At 44.8% G+C, this 20,431-nt stretch overlaps 1 pseudogene; it reads right to left on the reverse strand.

The window, feature by feature from the left end:
- Positions 1-19,025: 19,025 nt before the first annotated feature.
- The window catches only part of LOC112617137, a 65,434-nt pseudogene continuing 64,028 nt past the window's right edge, over positions 19,026-20,431 (reverse strand).

The following is a 20,431-nucleotide window of genomic DNA, read 5'->3' on the forward strand; positions in this document are numbered from 1 at the left end:
ATCTGCAGGCAACCACTCTTCTACTTTTTGTCACTGTAAATTAGGTTGCATTTTCTAGAAATGGAAGCCTACAGAGTGATCTCTGTGCCTGGCTTCTTTCACTCAGCATAATGATTTTGAGATTCATCCACATCCTTGCATGTATGAGTAGTTCGTTCTTATTTGCTGCTGAGTGGTTTTCTATTGTACGGAAAGACTGCATTTTTATACCCATTCACCTGTTGATGGACATTTGGACCATTTCCAGTTTTTAGCTATTATGAATACAGCCGCGGAGAACATTCATGTCAAAGTCTTTGTGGGAACATATGTTTTCATTTATCTTCGGTAAATGCCTAGAAGTAGAACAGCAGGGTCATACTGTAGATTCATAAAGTCTTCCCTTTTTAGCATCTTTTTATGGTCAGACATGATGCTTTTGAATGACACAGTGAGAATACACAGGCCTCAAGGTTATCTGTCAAGGATTATAAGATCAACAAAAATCAATTGGAAACCAAAAATAAACAAATAAATAACCCTATGCAACTCTCAGTATCATTCGTTATTATCATAGTGTTTATTTGGGCTGGGTGCAGTGGCTCCTGCCTGTAATCCTAGTACTTTGAGAGGCTGAGGTGGGTGGATTATCTGAAGTCAGGAGTTCGAGACCAGCTTGGCCGACATGGCGAAACCCCATCTCTACTAAAAATACAAAAATTAGCCGGGTCTGGTGGCAAGTGCCTGTCATCCCAGCTACTCAGGAGGCTGAGGCAGGAGAATCGCCTGAACACAGGAGGCAGAGGTTGCAGTGAGCTGAAATTGTGCCACTGCACTCCAGCCTGGGCAACAGAACAAGACTTCGTCTCAAAACTAATAATAATAATAGTGCTTATTTACACCATCAAGGAATAAGTGAATCTCTATAAGCAAATTTTGTAAAAACTGAAACTTACCCTTTCAATCTTGTCCTTTTAAATTCTTTTAAGTATTATCTATTCCTGATACTATCAGCAATTTATTAGTATTCCTATTCCTCTAGAAATCCTTGTGACAGGTTTATAGCATTTGCTGCATGCCTTATTAAAATGTGTCCAGGCCGGGCGCAGTGGCTCAAGCCTGTAATCCCAGCACTTTGGGAGGCCGAGATGGGCGGATCACAAGGTCAGGAGATCGAGACCATCCTGGCTAACCCGGTGAAACCCCGTCTCTACTAAAAAATACAAAAAACTAGCCGGGCGAGGTGGCGAGCGCCTGTAGTCCCAGCTACTCGGGAGGCTGAGGCAGGAGAATGGCGTGAACCCAGGAGGCGGAGCTTGCAGTGAGCTGAGATCCAGCCACTGCACTCCAGCCTGGGTGATAGAGCGAGACTCCATCTCAAAAAAAAAAAAAAAAAAATGTGTCCTGGCCATGCTGCTACTGACACCCCGGAAGTGTCATGCTGGCTGCCCAGTGCTGTCCCCGTGAGCTGCCCAGGCAGGGGAGTTTTGCCCCAACACCATGGTGGCTCAGGTGGCTGTGTAGATTTGTCTGCAGCTGAGAGATGTCCTATATTCTGTCCTACTCCACACCTTTATTTTTCTTAATTGTCGATCACTAATCCAGTCTACAGACACAGGCACACATGTGCTCCCACACGCACACACATGCACAAACACGTCCACACAGAGGCATTTCTCCAAGCACTTCCTAAATCTTTGGGTGAGCTAAGAAAGCAAATGACCAAGGGTATCAGAATTTTGTGGAATCCAGTCAAAAAAAGATAGCTGCACTGATGCACCAAGATTTTTTCTAAAACGACATTCACAGCAGTGGTATTTATATCACAAAGGGAAAAAATGTAAAAGAACAACCACACTGTTCATTAGTAGGGAAATGGACGCATCACGTGATCAGTACTAAATGAGGAGTTTTGACTGAGGTGCCAAGAGACAACTGAGAGCACACAAGCAGGAGACTGTGTGAAAGATCAGCTGTGAGAACTTCCCAAGTGGAGTCTGCACAGCGATTGCAGGATCCTGAGACCCCCTTCTCAAACGTAGAGGGCGATAAAAGAGCTGAAGAGAGATTTAGTGAGAAGGATGTTCAGAGAACCCCGTTGAAGTCCATGAGACAGACCTCATGCAGAGGGAAGTGGCACCTCCTCTTCACCAGGCATCCAGAGAGACATACTTCCCAGTCAACACTCAGAGAGCCTGCTGCGTATCCCTAGGGTTCAGACACAATCTGAATCCTGCCCAGGAAGTCCACAGGTGAGTGAAAGGGAGCAGCTTCAGTGATGGGGCCTGGGGAAGGTGGCTGCGCTGGGATGGCTGGTGCTCCCAGAATGTGTCAGGTAAGGATATGCGAGGGTTTCGTGTGGCGCAGAGGTGGGCCATTCAAGAGAGAGCCAGCCTGAAGGGTCACCTGAAAGGGTGGAGGGTCTCTAACAAGCCAGGACTGTGGAGAGGACTGCGGGACACAAGGGCTGCAGGGAGAGTGGCAGTCAGAGATGCCCAACGCCCTGCCGCATCAGAGGAGCTAAAGTTGGAGGAGCCCCTTCAAGTGGACTCAGAGTCATCTTGAGACGGGATCAGTTGACGTGGAACTTTATGCTCCCTTTCTCCTCCACCCTTCCCATGTTTAACCCTGGATGAGGTAACAAGAAAGAAGAAAGTGACCACTCCGCCAACACTTCTTTCCAAAGGCTGGTGGCCCAACCACACCCATGCCACAGCCTGGCAGGTGCAGGAGACAGGATGAAAAAGTTAATATGTTGGATGATGCATTCTAATTTCTGCATCAAGACTGTTTTGCTATAACATGTGTTGGAAAGGGTGTTAAGAAACGGGAACCCTGGAACACCGTTGATAGGAATGTAAATTGGCGCAGCCATTATGAAAAACAGTATGGAGGTTCCCCAAAAAGTTAAAAATATAACCACTGTAAGATCTGTCAATCCTACTTCTGGGTATATATACAAAAGAAACAAAATCAATATCTTGAAGAGATACCTGCACTCCCATGTTTACTTCAGCATTAGTCACAACAGCAAAGGAAGCAACCTAAGTGTGCAGCAATGGATGAATGAGTAAAGAAAATGGTTATTTCTACAATAGAATATTCTTCCACCTAAACAAGTGGAAAATCTATCACTTGCAATAATATGGATGAACCGGCCGGGCGCGGTGGCTCATGCCCGTAATCCCAGCACTTTGGGAGGCTGAGGTGAGTGGATCACCTGAGATCAGAAGTTCAAGACCAGCCTGGCCAACATGGCAAAACCCCATCTTTACTAAAAATACAAAAATTATCTGGGTGTGGTGGCAGGTGTCTGTAATCCCAGCTACTCAGGAGGCTGAGGTAGGAGAATCACTTGAACCTGGGAGGCGGAGGTTGCAGTGAGCCGAGATCGTGTCACTGTACTCCAGCCTGGGTGACAGAGCAAGACTCCATCCCAGAAACAAAAAAATATATATGGATGAACCTGGAGGACACTATGCTAAGTGAAATAAGCCAGACCCAGAAAGACCAATACTGCATGATGTCACTTACACGTGGAGCCTAAAAAAAATTGAACTCATTGAAGCAGAGAGTAGAATGCTGGTTGCTTAGGGCTTAGGGGTCACCGATGGGGTGACATCAGTCAGAGGTACAAGCTTTTAGCTATAAGTGAAGTTCTAGAGATCTAATATACAGAATGGGGATTATAGCTGACAATACTGTATTATACACTTCAAAATTGCCAAGAGTAGATTGTAAGCATTCTCACCCAAAAAAATGATAAGCATGTGAGGTGATAGATATGTTACTTAGCTTGATTTAATCATTTCACAATGTATACATATGTGAAAACATCACATTGTACACCCTAAATATATATGATTTTTATTTTTAGTCAGTTACACTGCAATAAACTTGGGGGGTGGGGAGAAATATTGTTCTGCTGTTTAAAGAGACCTACGAATACATAGCCCAGTCATGGGACCACCTGAGTTTTTATCTAAGACATGGAGAGAAACTCTTCCCTGGCAACATTGGAAGAGACAGTGGGAAGTAAAATGAAGTTGTATTCTGATTATAGCCCTCTAGTCATGCTTACTCAACACACTGGTTACATAAAATATGGACACCCATGCTATGGACAACCAGGCAATGCTTAAAAAGAATGAGTACTAACATACAGTCTCCAAGACATAATATTGTGGGGGGGGTGGGAGGAAGCTACTTACAAAACAATTCTCAAAGCATAATTGCATTTATGTAAAAAAAAAAAACTATACAAACATCTGTGTGCGTGTCTGTGCATATACATGTGTGTGAGACAGAACAGAATTCACTCCCTTCCATCCCCTTTGCTCAATCCCATCCTCACCCCTAATGGGAAAGGGGCTTTTAGTTCAGTAGCACACCAAAGGCAGCCAGTAGAGCAGGAGACATTGCCCGGCACGTAGGTGCTTTTCCCCAAAGGATGTACAGGACGTGACCTATGATGACCATCCAAGGATGGGACCGGGAATGTGTCTTCCAGCCTTGCCCCTAGAGTCTGTGGCAGATGGACAGGAGCCTGACTGAAGAGTAGACAAGGAAGGAAAAAGCATAGTGAGGCTTAAGAGCACTCCTCCCGTTTGGCTGGGCTAAAAGACACCCCATAGGGAACGTTAGGAAGTATTTTGTATCATTCTCTGAACTTGGAATACTTTAGTTAATAGCAATAAGGGGTCCTTCAGGTAAGAGATGACAGGCACACCCCTTCAGACACTGGGGACAAAAAATAGCCTTCAGATGAGGATGTTTCAGAAGAGGTGGCAGGATGCCCACTCCTCTACTAAGGGTGATGGCAGCAGGGCAGGCGGTTGGGGGCTGGTGAGGGCAGAGAGGCTGTAGGAGGAATACAAAGGGGCATTTTCACCTTCCACTCTCGTTTTGAGGTGTTCTCATGTTTATAGCAAATGTGATCATCTGTTGGTTGTGTCATTTTATTGCATAGTACATTTGAATCAATAAATTGGACCACACAGGGTCCTTCCCTGGCCCTGTTATGGCCGTTGGAGACTGAGCTCTTGGGGCTCTTCTAGCAGAATCAGACTAATATTTGCATGTATCTCTGAGTTCACAGCTGCACTCCTTCCAGCAGACTGTGTCTGCACTGGGAAGAAGCCTAACTTTACAGTCACTTGGACATTGCTGTGCAGTGTCTTCATAGCAAAGGGCATTCACACTGGAGATCCCTGCACAAAGCCAAGGTGCGACCACCATCCCCACGTTGAATTTGGCCCTCTCGGAACATCCTGGGCCCATTTTCAAAACCAGACAGCGTTAAAGACTACAGGAAAGCCTCTGGGAAAGCCACTCCCTCTTGCCCTGGAGTTTTCACATCAATAAGTAAATGCTGCTGGAATTGAAAGGCCTTCCCTGGTGAGGGCACCACTCTGCCTTCCCAGTTAACATATTATGGATTCCATACATCTGGCTGCCGAATGAATTCCAGAGCACTGAGTGCCAGCACTGAGTGGCAAGCCATTCAATTTCTTTGATTAAATTCCATTTTTAAAGTCCTATATCTAAGAGGAACACTGGGGACTGCTCTAAATTATATTAATTTTTAAAATCATATAGGTAGTCAAGGGTAGAATTTAAAGATCATTCAAGTCATAAGGGATTATTAGAATAGTGCAGCCACTGTGAAAAACAGTCTGACAGTTCCGCTGAAAGTTAAATATATGGTTACCTTATGACCCAGCAGTTCCACTCGTAGGTATATCACCAGAGGAAATGAAAAGAAGTGTTCACACGAAAACCTGTAACTGAATGTTCATAGCAGCATTATCCATATTAGCCAAAAAGTGGAAACCACCCAAACGCCCATCGTCTGATGAACGGACAAGCAAAAATATGGCTTAGCCACAGAGTGGAATAGTATTTAACCATAAAAATGAATGAAGTTCTGACACATGCTACAACATGGATGAAGCTTGAAAACACTATTCTAAGTGAAAGAAGCCAGTCAGAAAAGGCCATATATTATATGATTCCACTTATATAAAATATCCAGAACAGGCAAATCATAGACACAGGGATTACATTGATTTAGGATTGCCTCCGACTAGGTAGTGAGTGGAGGGCTAGGAGATGATATTCAAAAATGGACTATGGTGATAGTTGCACACCCCGAGAATCTACTAAAAACCATTGAACTGAGTGATTTAAATGTAGAATTGGTATGGCATGAGAATTATATCTCAATAAAGTTGCTATTAAAAAAGAGAGAGAGAGATCTTTAGGTAAGGTCCAACTGACCTGCACTCTGGTCTCAAGATAATTTTCCCTAGATATCAGCTAGAATAAAACCCAAGAGTCTGTCATTCAATTTGTCCATTTATTGGACAAGTATATGTTAGGCTGTCACCTGAGTGCCTGCCACTGTTTTGGTGCTGAGAATGCTGCAATGAACAAAACAGACAGACAGACCGTCCCATGGGGCATGTGCCCTCCTGGGAGAGACAGGCAATTATAATCAAGCAGATAGGACTACGTCAGCTGGTGATAAGCAACATGAGAAAACATAAACGAGGTCCAGGGGAGAGGAAAAAGAGGGGCAGCACTGCTAGTTCCCAGAGTAGTCAGGGAATTTCTCAGAGGCATGTGAGCAGAGACGTGAAGGGAGTGCTTTCAGACCACAATGCTGCCAGTCTGACACCTCTGGAAGGAAAAGGGGAAGGAAGGAGGGCTGTGGAGGAAGAGGCACGGCAGCTGTGCAGGCCAGAGAACGTCTCAAGCAGAGTGATGGGGACCCTCATGCAGAGATCTCCCCGTGGACAAGTCCCATTCCAAACAGAAATGGCCTGGCTGGCTCAGTACCCTCGCCGTGCCGAGTGATTGGCAGGAGCAGCCCGCAGAGTGGACCCAGCAGGAACACCCCAGCAAATGAAGGTGCAGTGCTGGGGCTGTCCACCAACCACCCTCATCACAGCAGGTGCTGTTGAAGGAAGATCTGATGCACAGCTCTGGGACAACCACACTGTCCCAAGGACTTTGACTTTTACCTTAAGTGGGATTAAGGTAAAAGTAGGACCATCCGGAGGTTTTAAGTGGAAGACTGACATGCTATGACTTGCATCATAAAAGAGTCCATCCGCTGCTAGATTCAGAATTAGACTGTCAGAGGGCAAGAATAGAGGCCACAACCCCAGTTAGGAAGAACTAGGGAGAGCAGAAGGGAGTTCAGACCATCATACCTTCAGGAGTAGTGTCCATGGTTAAAAATGGTCAAATTCTGGGTATGTGCTGAGAGGTAGATCTGATACTATTTGCTGATGGATCATGAGGGATGGTGAGCACAAAGAAAATATTAAGGATGACTCTAAAACGTGGGGCCTCACCAATTAGAAACATAGAGATGCTATTTTCTGGAAGGAGGGGCAGGACTGGGACTGAGTGTTAGAAATCGGGAGTTGGATTTAGGACATTTCATCTCTGGGAAGCCTGTTAGGGGTCAAGGTAGAGTCATGGAGCAGGTAGCTGCTGTGAGAATATGCATTCAAAAGAGATCACTGGTTGCAGGTCCAGATTGGGCAGTCACCAGCCTTTGAATGGTCTTTGAAACCATGAGACCCAATAAGACCACCTAGGGAATAAATGCAAATACAGAAAAGAAGTGATCGGAAGATGGATCTGGGGACCTTCAGCATTTAGAAGTTAGAAAGGTGGACAAGAATCAGCAATGGCAACTGAGAAGGAGCTGGCAGGAGTGTAAGAGACAGCCGAGAAAGAAACCCCCGGAAACCAAGTGAGGAAAGAATCTGAGGAGTGAGGCACTGTGCAAAAGCAATTGATAGGCCAGGTAAGGTGAAGACTCAGAACTGACCCATAAAGGCCACCCAACAAGAACAGTCCCAGCGGAGTGTAAGGACAAGCTCATGACGCAGGTGCATTCAAGAGAGGAGTGGAGGCGGTGGGAATCCAAAGAGGGATGTGGGCTCACAGGACGTTCTCTTTACTAGGCGATTTTGCACAATGAGGGTGTCCAGACAGACGTGGTCCAGGACAGAAGGGGAATTGTTGGAGCAAAGTTGTTGGGGCATGAGTTTCCTATTGCTGCTGGAATGAGTCACCACAAATTGTACCTTAAAACAACATAAATTTATACCCTTACATTTCCAGAAGTCAAAAGTCCAAAATGGGTCTTCCGAGGCTGAAACCAAGATACTGACCGGGCTGTGTTCCTTCTAGAGGCTCTAGGGGAGAATGTGTTTCTCACCTTTTCCAGCTTCTGAAGGCCAACGCATTTCTTCTTCCATCTTCAAGTCCAGGAGCACAGCATCTTCAAATCTTTCTCTGACTCTGAACTTCTGCTTCCCTCTTCCATCTTTTAAGGACCCTTGTGATTATCCAGAATAACTCCCCATCTGAAAGTTTTCAATCACATTTGCAAAGTCCCCTTTTCCACGTAAAGTAATATATTCACAGGTTCTGGGGACTGGGATGTGGACATCTCTGGGGGCCATTTATTCTGCGTACCACGTTGGTAGGAAGCAGGGGATGTGGTCTACGGTGCATGTAGGTATGGTCCTCACTCAAAGCACAGTTAGTTCATCTTTAATAACCACAGTAAAAGGAGAAGAAATGATGCAGGTGCAGGTAAGGGTGACACAAAGAGCAATCACCCCTCCCACTGGCCGAGGAAGAGCATGTTTTATAAAAACTTGAATGGTGAAAACACTAATGGTGATGACAATGTTGATGGTGGTGGTGATGACAATGTTGATGGTGGTGGTGATGGATGAGGTGGTGTGGTGGTGACGGTGACAACGGTAATGGTGACTACCATGCTAGCTACAATGTATCTTGCATTTACCAAATATTAAGCGCTTTTATGCTTTACCTCTAATCCTCATAATCCCCACTCTGGAAAGAGGATAGCTGAAGCTACGTGAGGTTAAGTAATATTAATCACTGGCAAGTCCGGTACAGGAACTCAGTTGCCAGCTAAGAGGGGGTGGGGTAAATTCAGTTTCCCAGACCAAACTCAATATCCTTTGTTTCTCCCCATTCTCTCTCTCTCTCTCTCTCCCTCCCTCCCTCCCTCCACAGTCTGCTTCCATTCCTCTAAGGAGTGTTTGTTCATTAACTCTGATTGGAAAAGAAGCAGCTTCCCCTGGTATCTGTTTGTGGAGGGCAGTGAAAACTTTAGTTTGCTCCTGCCCTTATATTGAGGCGTCTGAAATAAATTAATATAGATATGAAACTTCTTCAGAAACATATCTTAAAGCATATAAAGAACCTGAGTGTCCCAGGCAGTGGGAACTTTTTCCAAGCCCTATGTCTCCATAGGCAACATCCTGAGATGTTCTCAAGTCAGGAGCTGCATGCCCAACCTGCTCCAACATTTATGAGCCCTGAGACTTCTGGGCTCCGGTTTCCTTCTCTGTAGAATGCCGACTCTCATACCCACTCCCCAGCATTCTCATGCTGATGGACATAAATAGCTAATACTGTAGAGGGCTCCCTGTTTTGAAAGGTCTACTGTGTGCAAAGCCCTGCTCAAAGCACTTTACCTTCATTCATGTGCAGACTCCTCCTTGCCATCCGACATATAGGTGTTATTGACAGCCTCATCTTATTATACAAATGGGGAGCCCTGGGACTCCCTTCCAGATAGGTCACCAGAGTCCGGATTACTGAGCCCCAAGGAGAGGAAAGGAATCAGATGGTGGTGGCGAGGGAGGCGTGGTGGCAAGAGTGAGAGCGGAGGGACTTCTTTTAAAAGTTCAAGCCCTGCTTCTTTTACTTTAAACGGTCTGTGTGCAAAGAGAAAGCAAACGTAGAGCAACAGAAAGGAAATTAGTGGTTACCTGGAGCTGAGAACAGGATTAACTGTAAACAGACACAAGGGATCTTACTGGGAGGAATGAAAAATTTCCAAAGCTGGATTATAGTAATGGTTGCACAACTCAGGAAACTTACTAGAACTCATTGAATTATTCACTTAGAATGAGTGAATTTTATGGCATGTAAATTTTACCTTAATAAAGTTGGTTTATAAGAAAAAGTTTGCCTGAGATGAAAAAGCAAAATTTGGTTGGGGTGGGGAGTGTCTGCAGTTTTAAAACACGACTAAAAATTTTTCAACACTTCTCCCACTGAGAGGTGGAATTTGTGTCCCTCCCACGAATCTGGGCAGACGTATGACTGCATTGACCAAGAGAGGACGGTGGAAATGACACTAGTTGACTTTCACCTTGTTCACTGGGAACATTCTCATGGTGGGTAATTTTATGCGTCAATTTGACTGACAGTCAGGACCCAGAATAAACATTGTTTCCGGGTGTATCTGTGTGGATATTTCCATGAGATTAGTGTTTGAATCAGTGGGCTCAGTCAAGTAGACTGCCCTCGCGGAGGCAGATGAGCATCTTCAGGGCTGGAATAGAACCAAGGGTGGAGGAATTTGGGAATTTGAGCCTCTTTTTTTCTGCCTCACTGATGAGCTGGAGTCTCTCATCTCACCTTCTCTGACCTTCAAACTGGGAGTTACATCTGGGTTCCCTGGGTTCTCAGGCCTTTAGATTTGGAATGAATTATACCACTAGCTTTTCTGACAGCAGGTCATGGGACTTCTCAGCCTCCAAAATCCCAAATTCCTCATAATAAATATATTTTAAATAAATATATTTTTTTTATATAGTCATGCTTCGCTTAACGATAGGGATGTGTTCTGAGAAATGCATCGTTGGGCAATTTTGTCACTGTGTGAACATCGTACGGTGAGCTTACACTAACCTAAATGGCATTGCTTACTACACACCTAGGCTAAGATGGTCTAGCTGATTACTCCCAGGCTACAAACCTGTACAGCACATTAGTATACCCAATACCGCAAGCAACTATAACACAATGGTAAGTATTGCTGTTTCTAAACTTATCTAAATGTAGAAAATGTAGAGAAAAAATATGGTATAAAGATAAAAAATGGTCCACCTGTAGAGGGCACTTGCCATGAATGGATCTTGTAGGACTGGAAGTTGCTCTGGGTGAATCAATGAGTGAGTGATGAATGAATGTGAAAGCCTAGGACACTACCGTCCACTACTATAGACTGGGCACTGTACAATTAGGCTACTCTAAATTTATTTTAAAAGGATAAATTAACCTTAGCTTAATGTTACTTTTCACTTTGTAAACTTTTCAATTTTTTAGATATTTGACTCTTTTATAACAACTTAAAACACAAACACATTTACACCTGTACAAAAATATTTTCTTTCTTTATATCCTTATTCTTTTTTTTTTTTTTTTTTTTTTTTTTTTTGAGATGGAGTTTCGCTGTGTCGCCCAGGCTGGAGTGCAATGGTGCGATCTCGCCTCACCGCAAGCTCTGCCTCCTCCCAGGTTCACGTCATTCTCCTGCCTCAGCCTCCAGAGTAGCTGGGACTACAGGCGCCCGCCACCATGCCTGGCTAATGTTTTGTTTTTTGTTTTTTGTTTTTTTTGTATTTTTAGTAGAGACAGGATTTCACTGTGTTAGCCAGGATGGTCTCAATCTCCTGACCTTGTGATCTGCCCACCTCAGCCTCCCAAAGTGCTGGGATTACAGGCATGAGCCACCGTGCCCAGCCAACAATGCCTTCTTATGAATACCTCCTGAGGGACCTGCCTAAGGCTGTTTTATAGTTAACTTTTTTTTATAAGTAGTAGGAGTACACTGTAAAATAGCAATTTAAAACACAGTATAGTAAATACAGAAAGCAGTAACATAGTCATTTATTATCATTATCAAACATTATGTTCTGTACATAATTGTATTGCTAGACTTTTATATGACAGGCAGTGCAGTAAGCGTTTACTTCAGTGCCTCCATAAACACATGAGTAATGCGCTGTGCTATGATGTTATGATGGGTATGGCGTCACTGGGTGATAGAAATTTTTCAGCTCCATTATAACCTTAAGGGACCACTGTCACATACATGGTCCATCATTGAACAAAATGTCCTTAGGCGACATATGAGTGTATGTGCATATATATGTTCTGCTTCTCTGCAGAACTCTGACTACTACAACCCCTCTGTTAAAAAGGAGTTGTAGGCTGGGTGCTGTGGCTCACGCCTGTAATCCCAGCACTTTGGGAGGCCGAGGTGGGCGGATCACAAGGTCAGGAGATCGAGACCATCCTGGCTAACAAGGTGAAACCCCATCTCTACTAAAAATACAAAAAATTAGCCGGGCATGGTGGCGGCGCCTGTAGTCCCAGCTACTCGGGAGGCTGAGGCAGGAGAATGGCGTGAACCCAGGAGGCGGAGCTTGCAGTGAGCTGAGATCCGGCCACTGCACTCCAGCCTGGGCGACAGAGCGAGACTCCGTCTCAAAAAAAAAAAAAAAAAAAGGAGTTGTAAAAAGATGTAAAAAGTCCAACTACCCTGGTGCCATGAGGAAGTCAGGCAGCTCAGAGAGTCCATGTGTCAAAGAAGTGAAGAAGCCTCTGGATGATTTCAGACCCCAGTCATTTGAGTCTTCCCAGTTGAGGTGCAAGACATCATGGAGCAAAGACAAGCAGTCCTGGCAGTGCTTTCTTTAAGCTCCGGACCTGCAGAATCTGAGAGCATAATAAAGCAGCAATGGCTCTACATCACCAGGTTTGGGATTTTTGTTGCACAGCAACAGTAACTGGTGTGGAATCCTGATTCGTATGCAACAACGAGGAAGGGCCCCCAGGTAGGGGAGAACAATTGTTCTGAGAGATGGGAGATGGCTGATCACAGACGATCCACTGGCACAACATTCTTTTCCCAAATACCTCCTCCCACATGTAGCCCCCTCAGCACGAACTTATAAAACTTCCTTCCAGCCCCTGCCTCTTGGCAGACAGCCCCTTCTCTGCTGTACTGCCCATTGCACTCTTGTAACATATTTTCATACTGTCTCTAATAAACCTGCCTTTTTTTTTTTTTTACCTACAACTGTCTTGGTAAATTATTTTACCACCCACGATGCCAGCCCTAGCCAGTCACACCTGCAACAACTGGAGCATCAGGTCACTGCAATTCAATTTGAAGGCCCTCCTTTGTAGCATACAGCTGTTAATAAAGTAGCAACAGCAGTGCTGCAGAGGCAGCTGACTAAGCACTCGCAGCTGAGCCTGAGTTCATCACAAACAGCTGAAGATAGAACTCCTGTACTGCCTGTTCCCTGGGCGGGCACCAGCGCCTCTTATCACAGAAGGCTATGTCTATACTTGCCACTCAACTTTATCGTAAGCCATTGAAGACATCAGCCACGCCCTGCGAGTTGATGAGCATCTCTACCTCCTTCCCTACCTAAATCTTCTTTGCTGCAATCAGAATGAAACAGTCAGCCACACAATGAAGGGCCTCTGGGTCATCGTTTTGCAGCAACTGCTGAATACCAAGGACTGAGACAGAGAGATGAAAAAGAAGTGGTGGTCCTTGACTTGACGAGTTCCTAGTCTAGTGGGAAGGACATATAGATCCCCTTGAAGCTCACTCTCATTTAGACTAGCTACAAGCTACCCGGGTCCACTTCACCCACCTCCAGGCTTCGGGATGGAGAGAAATAAAACAGGCCCACCTGGACACAAGTAGTACTAAAAATAATTGGTGTTTGCTTTCACCAAGTTCAGGAAGAAGAGCTACAAAACCACGGATCTATCTTCTATGTTTTTATTCCTAACAAATCCATCCCAAGTAGGTGAAGAACCTCTTTTTCTTCCTCATTCTAAAGTTCCAGCTGTCTCTAGGTTCATAGAGCCCCTCTCTGTCTCACCCCCCAGATCTGGTGAACACACTCATGTTTGTGAGTTTATAATTCTCAATTGTTTCCCCCATCAGCCACAACCTCCTAAAACTGAAGCAGCTTCCTGCTTGCCACCTGAACTCAGATCACTGACTTTCAGCTCTCCTCCCTTGATCATTCTTGTTTTTATGCTGGATGTTACAGACCCTGTCAATATCAGAAATGAGGAATGCCGCCTCAGATGGAAGACACACACACTCATAGTCCTGTAAGCACACAGTCAGCCAAAGAAGCTCCAGGACGGCTGAGATGAGAATAGCCCTGCATTTGAAGCAGAGTCTGGAGTCAATTCTAACCAGGTCCTCTGCAAACCCCGGCAGCACAGATAACAACACTGCTGACTCAGGCAGGCTTCGTGCCTTTTCCTTTGGTCTGGCATTCAGTATATCTTCCCGCTGTAATTAGATCACTGGAGATTTGGCCAATGAAAATAAGATTTATTCTGGCCTCCTCTTCCTTCCCAGCTGCGCCTCGAGGACTCACGTTTGACTGCTTAATCCCCTGAATCAGGTCTCCCCTCTGGGCTCAGAGTGAGAAAGCAGGGTCAGAAGACATTCCCTTCTAAAGACAGCTCCTTCCTAAACCTTGTCAGTGATGCCTCCTGGCTCCAGAGGAAACATTGTTTTTTTTCCTATTTGGCTAAAATAAAAAAAAAAAAGATTCTAAATTTTTGTTTAATTTCTCTCCTGAAAGTATTTTTAAAAGGAAATTTTGGGAGAGTTCAGGAAAAGTTCAAGGGCTTACGAAATCTGTAATCCTGTGTTATTTCCTTTTGTCTCTTTGGTTTGCAGACTGAGTTGTTTGCCGACTTTGCTTCCCCCTACCTCCACCTCACCACCCCTGCCGGTAAACCTGTCATTTTTCACCCAGAGCAGCCACCCAACCCGGACTGGAGAGACCCCTGGGGCAGGGAGGGCTTCAAAGCACACCAGGCGCCCCTAGACCCACTGGCTTGTTCACCCTCTGTGCCTTGGTTTCCTCATCAGGAAGTGATGTCCACCTCATAGGGTTTTGAATGGACTAGATGAGATGGCAAGTGCCATGCCTGCACCAAACACATGCTCAATAAATGTTATCTGCCTCCCTCTCTCGTAGCTCCATCCCTCAACCATTTTTATTTTTATGGGGCTCTAAAGCTACAACCCAAGGAAGACTATGATGTCAAAGTCACCAAGGCGAAGACATTAAAGGCATAGAAATGTCTATTTGAGCAGGTGATTGTCACCTCAGATCCCCTCAAAGCTGTTTCTGCTCCTCCTGCGACCCTTGTTTTAAAGTCATATCCTACTCCCCTATCCCCCAACACCCCACCAGCCATACTTTCCATCTCACCACCACACCAGCGAGCTGCCATGGGTCAGAGAAACCGAAGGGGAGGAGGGGAGGAGGAGGAGGCAGAGGCATGTGGAGAGGTGTCTGGCAGCCGGTAAGACCCAGAGAGAGTAAAGGCGAGTTGGGGTTTTGGTGAGCTAGGAACCTTCTTGCACACGTTTCCAGTTAGAGTTATAACTTGACAGTGAAAACTAGAGAGGAACAATCAAGAAGGTGGATGGAGGTGGGCGCAGAAGCCGGCAAGAATACGAGGACCCATAAGAACGCACGTCCAGCTCGGGGAGGCAGTCTCTCCAGAAATAATTTCAAAAGTTCAGCTTTTAAAGAAAAGTGAACACAGGAGCTTAATGATACATAATTTATGAAGGGCAATTTTGTAATAGGCAGCAAAATTCTTTAAAAATGTATACACTTTTAGCTAGCCATTTCACTTCCCAGAACTTATTCTGAAGATTCCAGATTCCAAATGCAATGTGCGGACCTGGTTTCACTCCTGCTTCCAACAGACTAACTGTGAAAAGACATTTGTGAGGCCATGAAGGAAGTTTGAATTCTGGCTGGATATCTGATGATACTCAGGTTATTAATAACTTTTTATTAACTAAAGTCAATATTTTATTCAGATTGCCTTGGATTTTTAAATATATTTTTAATTTTATCTGATTTTATTGTTAGTTGTGGCAAAGTACACATAACATAAAATTTACCGTCTTAACCATTGCTAAGTGAACAGTTCAGTAGAGTTAACTACATTCACATTGTCGTGCAGTCATTACTACCACCCATTTTCTGAACACTTTGTTTTTTAAAATTTAAATGCGGCTGGGCACAGTGGCTCACGCCTATAATTTTGGGAGGCCGAGGTGGGTGGATCAGCGGAGATCAGGAGTTTGAGACCAGCCTGATCAACATGGTGAAACCCACCAGACCAATATGGTGAAACCCTATCTCTACTAAAGTTACGAAACTTAGCCAGGCATGGTGGTGCACCTGTAAACCCAGCTACTGGGGAGGCTGAGACAGGAGAATCGCTCGAATCCGGGAGGCGGAGGTTGCAGTTAGGTGAGATCTCGCCACTGCACTCCAGCCTGGGTGACAGAGTGAGACTCCATCTCGAAAAAAAAAAAAAAAAAAATTTAAACTTAATACCCACTAAATAATAGTTCTTCATCCCCTCTTCCCCTGGTTACCTCTATTCCTTCTGACTCTAAATTTGACAACTCTAGGTACCTCATCTGAGTGAAATCATATAGCATTTGTCATTTCGTGATTGGCTTATTTCAGATAGTGTAATGTCCTCGAAGTTCATCCACATTGTAGCATGTGTCAGAATTTATTTCCCTTTTAAGGTTGAATAATATTTCATTGTATGTGTATACTACATTTTGTTTATCAATTCATTTGTTGATGGATACTTGGCTATTGTGAATAATGCTGTTATGAACATAAGTATACAAATTTCTCTTTGAGAAATTGCTTTCAAGTCTTTTGGGTAGAATTATTATTAGGTGTTTATTAGCAATTTATAATTTCAGTATGTATCTATAATTATAAATTCATTCAATCATATTATAAATTCATACTGAAGTATTTATGGTGAAAATACTATGAGATATTAGATTTGCATTAAATATAGCAGTAGTGGCAGAGTGTAAAATTAAACAAGACTGAAGATATTTTGATAATTATTGAAGCCAGAGAATGGATAAGTGAAAGTTCACCATCCTAGTCTCTACTTTTGTGTCTCCTTGAAATTTTTCATTTAAAAAAAGTTTAAGCCGGGCACAGTGGCTCATGCCTGTAATCCCAACACTTTGGGAGGCTGAGGCGGGCAGATCATCTGAGGTCAGGAGTTCCAGACAGCCTGGTCCAACATGGTGAAACCCTGTCTCTACTAAAAATACAAAAATTAGCTGGGCATGGTGGCAGGCGCCTGTAATCCCAGCTACTCAGGAGGCTGAGGCAGGAGAATCGCCTGAACCCAGAAGGCAGAGGTTGCAGTGAGCCGAGATTGCACCACTGCACTCCAGCCTGGGCGACAGAGCGAGACTCTGTCTCAAAAAAAAAAAAAAAAAAGTTTAAAAACAGTTGTAATAATGGGTGCAAAGATGTATATTCATAGCAAAATAAAAAACTCACTAAGTGTACAATAATGGGGGTTTTCTAAATAAATTATGATACATTTATATTATAGAACAGATATATTATCAAAGCGGCCTTTAAAAAACTGTTACTGAAATATATGTTACATACAGGGATAGATATTTATAATATATTGTGCAATCTTAAAAAGCAAGTTTATAAAAATTATGTTCAATGTGTCGCCACTTTTTTTTTTTTTTTTTTTTTTTTGGAGAGAGGACCTCACTCTGTCACCCAGGCTCGATCATAGCTCACTGTTGCCTCAAACTCCTGGGCTCCAGTGGTCCTCCAACCTCAACCTCCTAAGTAGCTGGGACTGCCACCATGCCAGCTAATTTTTAGACTATTTTCGTAGAGGCCATGTCTCCCTGTAGGCTGGTCTCAAACTCCTGAGCTCTAGCGATCCCTCTGCCTTGGCCTCTCAAAGCACTGGGATTACAGGCACGAGCCACCAGACCTGGTTGTTTTTCCATTTTGTTTAAAAATTAACATAGATCTATACAGAAGGATGTAGCCAAAATGTCATCAGAGATTACTTTGGGGTAGCGGGATGAAGGGTAATCCTTTCCTTTGTCTATTGGCTTTTTCTAATTTTTCCACAATGAGAATGAATTACTTGTTCACTGAAAACAAAGATTGTTTTTTGTTTTATGTACCTTATCATTTTTTTTTGAAAAATTAGAAAAATGAGATGAAGTCTCGCTCTGCCGCCCAGGCTGGAGTGCAGTGGCCGGATCTCAGCTCACTGCAAGCTCCGCCTCCCGGGTTCACGCCATTCTCCTGCCTCAGCCTCCCGAGTAGCTGGGACTACAGGCGCCCGCCACCTCGCCCGGCTAGTTTTCTGTATTTTTTAGTAGAGACGGGGTTTCACCGTGTCGGCAGGATGGTCTCGATCTCCTGACCTCGTGATCCGCCCGTCTCGGCCTCCCAAAGTGCTGGGATTACAGGCTTGAGCCACCGCGCCCGGCCGTACCTTATCATTTTAATGAAAGATTGAAATAGACTATTACAACAATATTTGAGATTCCAAAGAGAACTTTCATTTTTAAAAGGCCTTTGTTGAAGCATTTGAGCTTTACCTCTCGTGAACTGAGGAAATATGGAGGTTTCCAGCATTTCTGTCAGCACACAATCATTCACGGCCACATTCTAGAAGCTTCGTTTCCACCTTTCCCTATAGAAGGTAATGCCCACTTCCCAGAAGGCCACCCCACCAGAACCACCACCGAGGGATTCAAAGCTCCAGAGTTCAAAAGTGATCAGAACCCACAATTAGCAGTCCATAGCTTGGCTTCCATGTTTGAAGAAGAGCAGACACCAGAAAATATAATTCCAAACAGAATATGATTGTCTCTATGAGGTAATAACTACAACCACCTCGGACTGAAGTTTTCTGTCCACAGTTTCTTTTAGTCCAATGCCTACATTCCCAATGCTGCTTATGGCATCACAGGTTTCAGAAATTAAACAATATATTTCTAACATTCCACAGTAATCATCACTTCCAAAAACTGCAATATGCATCTGCATGCTACACTGACATATGATACTTAAGTATTTCATCATATATCTACTCTTGGTCTCAAGTAACAGAATAAAAAACACTATACAGGACAAAACACCACAGAACTTTGTAATATCCCCTTCCCCAGTTGTTAGGAGGTAGCACTTTTTCTAAAAAGGAAGTGATGAAAAATCCAAAAGTTTTACATCCAGTGTTTGACGTCGCATTTCTGCTTTATCAGCTTCTGGCACCACCATATCCCGAAGCCACTCTGGTTTTCATATGTGAGTCTGAGTATGCGGAATGGCTGCCTGAGTCTTCATGAAGCGGCAGATAAGCGTGGCTACTCCACGTCCTGGAGCATAACAGAGGATAGGACAGGAGGGTAACGAGGATAGGATGGGAGGGTGACGGAGGATAGGATGGGAGGGTGACGGAGGACAGGATGGGAGGATGACGAGGATAGGATGGGAGGGTGATGGAGGATAGGATGGGAGGGTGATGGAGCACAGGATGGGAGGATGATGGAGGATAGGGTGGGAGGATGACGGAGCACAGGACGGGAGGGTGACGGAGGACAGGACGGGAGCGTGATGGAGGACAGGACGGGAGGGTGACAGAGGATAGGATGGGAGCGTGACGGAGGATAGGACAGGAGGGTGATGGAGGATAGGATGGGAGGGTGAGGAGGATAGGATGAGAGGATGATGGAGGAAAGGATGGGAGGTGCCATGAGCCTGAGAAGGGCATTGCTGCTCTATTGCGGCCAAACAAATATTCTAACATTCGTCCAGTTTCCAGGACCTCAACTTTCTTGCAAAAGTACTGCCAAAACCAGAAGTTGCACCACAACCAGGATTCTGCGGTCCTGTGAACTCAGACTTCGAGCCTGGGAAGGAGGTCCTGCTGAGTTGGTGAATCTCTGTTAACAGTGGGAGGATGGAGGACACTCAGAATACAGTGCAGCAGAACACTGACCACCACTGAGGAACAACTTATATACCACAAAGGCAAGAGCAAGGAGCACACGATGCTGATCAACCTGCCCACGCTGCGGGAATCTGGGGACCACTACTTACAGTGACCATTGAGAAAGGGGTAAAGCCGTGGTGTTTTCCAGACTCTCCCCATTTCTGCTCACCAAGTTCTGTAAAATCTAGATTATATTCCCAAACACAGGAACCTCTTAGTACATACTGGTCTTCAGAGGACTCATAGCCTTCACAGCTCACCAGGTTTTCCAAATTTGCATGCAGTATCTAAATCGATCTCACATTCCCATAGCAAGGTTCCAGCCCGGGGCAGGGCCTGCAATTGGCAGAAGCAAAAGCAGGTCAAAGAGTGGCCTTAGCTCTTGGTGAAGACAGCACACAGCTACCAGGCGCCCGCGGCCTGAGCTGGGCTGCACTGCAAGGCTGGGAGCTCCAACAGCGGCAAAGGGAAGGTCCTTCAAAAATATTTTAAGTGGCCGGGTACGGTGGCTCACGCCTGTAATCCCAGCACTTTGGGAGGCCGAGATGGGAGGATCACGAGATCAGGAGATAGAGACCATCCTGGCTAACACGGTGAAACCCCGTCTCTACTAAAAATATTTTTTAAAAAATTAGCCGGGCACGGTGGCGGGCGCCTGTAGTCCCAGCTACACGGGAGGCTGAGGCAGGAGAATGGCGTGAACCTGGGAGGC

Source organism: Theropithecus gelada, unplaced genomic scaffold (genome assembly GCF_003255815.1).
Source record: "Theropithecus gelada isolate Dixy unplaced genomic scaffold, Tgel_1.0 HiC_scaffold_15883, whole genome shotgun sequence".
Classification (NCBI taxonomy): Eukaryota; Metazoa; Chordata; class Mammalia; order Primates; family Cercopithecidae; genus Theropithecus; species Theropithecus gelada.